This window comes from Puntigrus tetrazona, chromosome 23 (genome assembly GCF_018831695.1).
Source record: "Puntigrus tetrazona isolate hp1 chromosome 23, ASM1883169v1, whole genome shotgun sequence".
Lineage (NCBI taxonomy): Eukaryota > Metazoa > Chordata > Actinopteri > Cypriniformes > Cyprinidae > Puntigrus > Puntigrus tetrazona.
In genome coordinates, this window is record NC_056721.1 from 5,793,275 (window position 1) to 5,796,738 (window position 3,464).

The 3,464-nt window shown below is 35.2% G+C and overlaps 1 long non-coding RNA gene across 1 annotated transcript; it reads left to right on the forward strand.

Moving 5' to 3' along the window:
• Positions 1-7: 7 nt before the first annotated feature.
• On the forward strand, positions 8-3,038 carry LOC122329298. The gene is made up of 2 exons (XR_006247894.1): positions 8-653; positions 1,701-3,038. It is a non-coding gene; the product is annotated as an uncharacterized LOC122329298 (long non-coding RNA).
• The last annotated feature ends 426 nt before the right edge of the window (positions 3,039-3,464 follow it).

Below are 3,464 nucleotides of genomic sequence, written 5' to 3' on the forward strand. Positions count from 1 at the left end.
TCTTTCTTTCAAAAAAAAAAAAAATTATGAAAGAAAATAGATAAACCTTATACTTGCTAACATGACGGTAGCAGCCAATTACAAAATGTTTCAATTATTGAAATGATCATTCCTGACCAATGCATAAAGCTGTCTGTATTATTTTCTTAGTTATTAAATATTATCAAATGGTGCATGTATATGCACGTACATATTACTGTTGATAAATTAATAAGAAATGCATTACCATTTATTTATTACATTTCATTTAGCAATGGGAAATTTAGTGTCTATGTATGTGGTATCTAAACAATCCCATGATTTCACAGTAATACAGTGACGCTGATGAACTTTTAAATCAGCGTGAAACATTCTTTTTAGTGGCGTAAAGTTGAGAAGCATGAATGTATTCTGTGCAAAACTATGAGAATGTGATCGTATCGGGTTAAATATACAGTAGCTGATAATGCCATGAAATATTTTCCCAGTATACCATGGAGAGGGTGAGGGCTGACTGTCTGGAATGGCTTTTCTGAGTGAATATCTCATTTCATGAGTTTGTCTTTTTTTCTTTTCTTTTTTTTTATTCCTCTCCTCCCTGTGTGTTTGTAATGAAATACTTGCTAAACCCTCAACCGATTGCTCTAACCATCCCAGCGTGAAATCACAGTGAGGTATGGCTGCTTTTCCCCTCATTTCCTTCCATCTCTCTTTCCTTCATTCTTTAAACCTGTGCTTCAGTCTTTCCTTTCTGTTCCTCAAACCTGCAGAGATGCAAATGGAGACAAAAGGAATAGCGTAGTTCTGGCTATGGTCTACGCTAAACAAAAAGCATAATATGCAACCGTTTAGTGTTGTACAGCCCTGCCAACACTGAAATCTCATTGGTCCAAAGTCACAAGCTGCTATATAATATACTACCATTCAAAAGTTTGGGGGTTGATATGATTTTTATGCTAAAGTCTCTTATGCTCGCCAAGGATGCATTTATTTGATCAAACACAAAAAAACTGTAATGGTATAAAATATTATTGAAGTTTAAAATAAATATTTTCTATTTTAATATCCTATTTTTTTTTTTGTAATTTCTATTTCTAAAGCCGTTCTTACTCGGTCTTCAGTGTCCTTCAGAAAGTGTTCTTATTTGGTGCATTATCAATAATAAAAGCAGTTGTGTTGCTTTGATCAATCTGATGTGTCCTTGCTGAGTAAAAAGATTCATTTATTCGGAATGCAGTGCTTGTTTTGATTTTATTATTTTGGCTAAAATGAGTGGACACTGTATTAAGGACCTGAATGAATTGCACGAATGTGAAGACAAAGAATATATTTATAAATGAGCTTTGCGAGCCGAAAAACGCGATAGCTTTACTGTGTACCTTTTGTCTCCATCTCCACTGTGTTATTCTGATTCTGTTGCTAACACAGGGATGGGGCCTATTTTAGTGGTTTTGCTCTTCGGGTGATGTGAAACTATCGATAATGTAGTATTGAGAAATTCAATATTGAGACATCTGTTGTCATTTTATAATTTGAGACTGGCAACAGCACCTCAGCTGAAAACCACTGACATACTACCCAGACCTGAGCTCATCTTGGCTGTGATGTGTCCGTCTGTTCCGTATAGACTTTAATCAGGTCGTGTTCTTTTCTCCCCCTCCCTCTCTCTTTTCTCCGTCTCGTCATCATTGTCTCCCAATGAACATTTATTCCTTCTTCAGAGGAAACTCCGCTGGGATATGTGAGGATAAATTCTTGCATCCTCTCGCCTTTCTATTTTTCTGTTCTCTTTTCATTTTATTATGTTGTGTTCTTGGATCCATCCTCTGTAATCCTTCACTTTCTGCTTTTGTAGTATTTTTTTTTTTTTCTACTGTTGTTGTTTGACGATCAAAAATGGTGTGTTTTGTTTAACTTTCAGAGTGAGCTAATAGCATTCACACTGTCAGTCCGTCACAGTGTCCTAACCAGCATCGCCTGTGAAAAGCGACAAGACATTTAGTCCATCATGTGGTTTTTACTTATGTGGCTTTGCATAGGTAGAAATCTGATTTGTCGACAATTCCTGTACATATCTTCTGATTGGTTATCACCATGTCAACGTTTTTTTTGCTCGGTGTAAACGAAGTGCTTGTCGCGTCACACTGGTTAGGGCGCTGTGTCTTTCTGTGTGGGACTGAAAAGTTCGAAATTTCGCAGCCCACATGCATTAAATGCTTAGATTTCACATTTACAATATTATAAATAAACAGTTTTTATTGGTTTTATTTAATATCACATTATTTCACTGTTTAAAGAAATGGTTAACCCTACTATTAGAGCTGTCATTTACTCTGCCTCAGGTGTGACTGCGATATGCAAAAAGAGGTTTTTACAATGTGAAAAATCAGCAGGAAAATCCTGTTTAACATTTTTGTTTGTTTGTTTTTGTGGTCTGAAAAACTTGTACGTGTTTGGAATGAAATGCGTGAGTAAATGGCAGTTGTAATATTTAGGTGAACTGTTTCTTTAATGCTTCATATTTAATGCATCGTATCTTTGGTTGCAAAACCCTTATTTCTGTGTACTTCTGGTTTAAAGGCCTCTTCACACCAAGTCTGATGATTATGCACTATTGTATGTAAAAACCTACAGTATTAACCGCTCGATCTTATTGGTCAGGGAGGTTTGTTTTTGGGGTGAAAGTGGTTACGTTTGTGTAAATTATGCGATTTGTTTCATTTTAAAATGTTTTCGTAATGGAAATGCTGACTTGGAAGTGAATGGGCCTTGACTCTACCTTGACCTGCTACCATAACACTACAAACTCACATCAGCTCTTCAATCCATTTTTGCACTGGGAAAAAGTCAAATATTATTATATTTGTCTATTTTCCATTAACAAAAAGTTTGGGTTTTGTTTTCTTTTGTGTGCAACTTGTGGAATGTTTACGTCTCTCATCCATGTACTGTATAGATCAGCTCTGGCGTCCGCCCATCAGGGTCAGCCTTTACCCAAGACCCTGAGTGTCATGGAGAGCACCCCGCAGGTCAGAGGAATGCACACTATTATCAGGTATGATACTTAAGTTATTTACACACACACACACACACACACACACACACACATACTATTAGTGTTTTAAAAAAATTAAACGGCTCAAAATAAAATATTAAGCAGCTGTTTTCAATTCTGATAATAAGGAGTGTCAGCATATTAGAATGATTTCTGAAGGGTCATTGGATGTAATGGCTGCTATATTTAAGTAATTACCACACACACTATTGTTTTTTTTCTTGTTAATATTTTTTTTTTTTCTTGTAAATTTTTACATATTTTCTACCTCTACTGTGCAAAAGTGATTTATGGTTTTATTTAGAAATGATGCATTTAAATGCTCGTAATTGACAGTAAAATTCTTTAAACAATTGGTATACTGCGTGTTTTAATTGCATTTTAAAGAAGAAAACCATCATTTAAAGATTACACTTACTTTAATACTTTT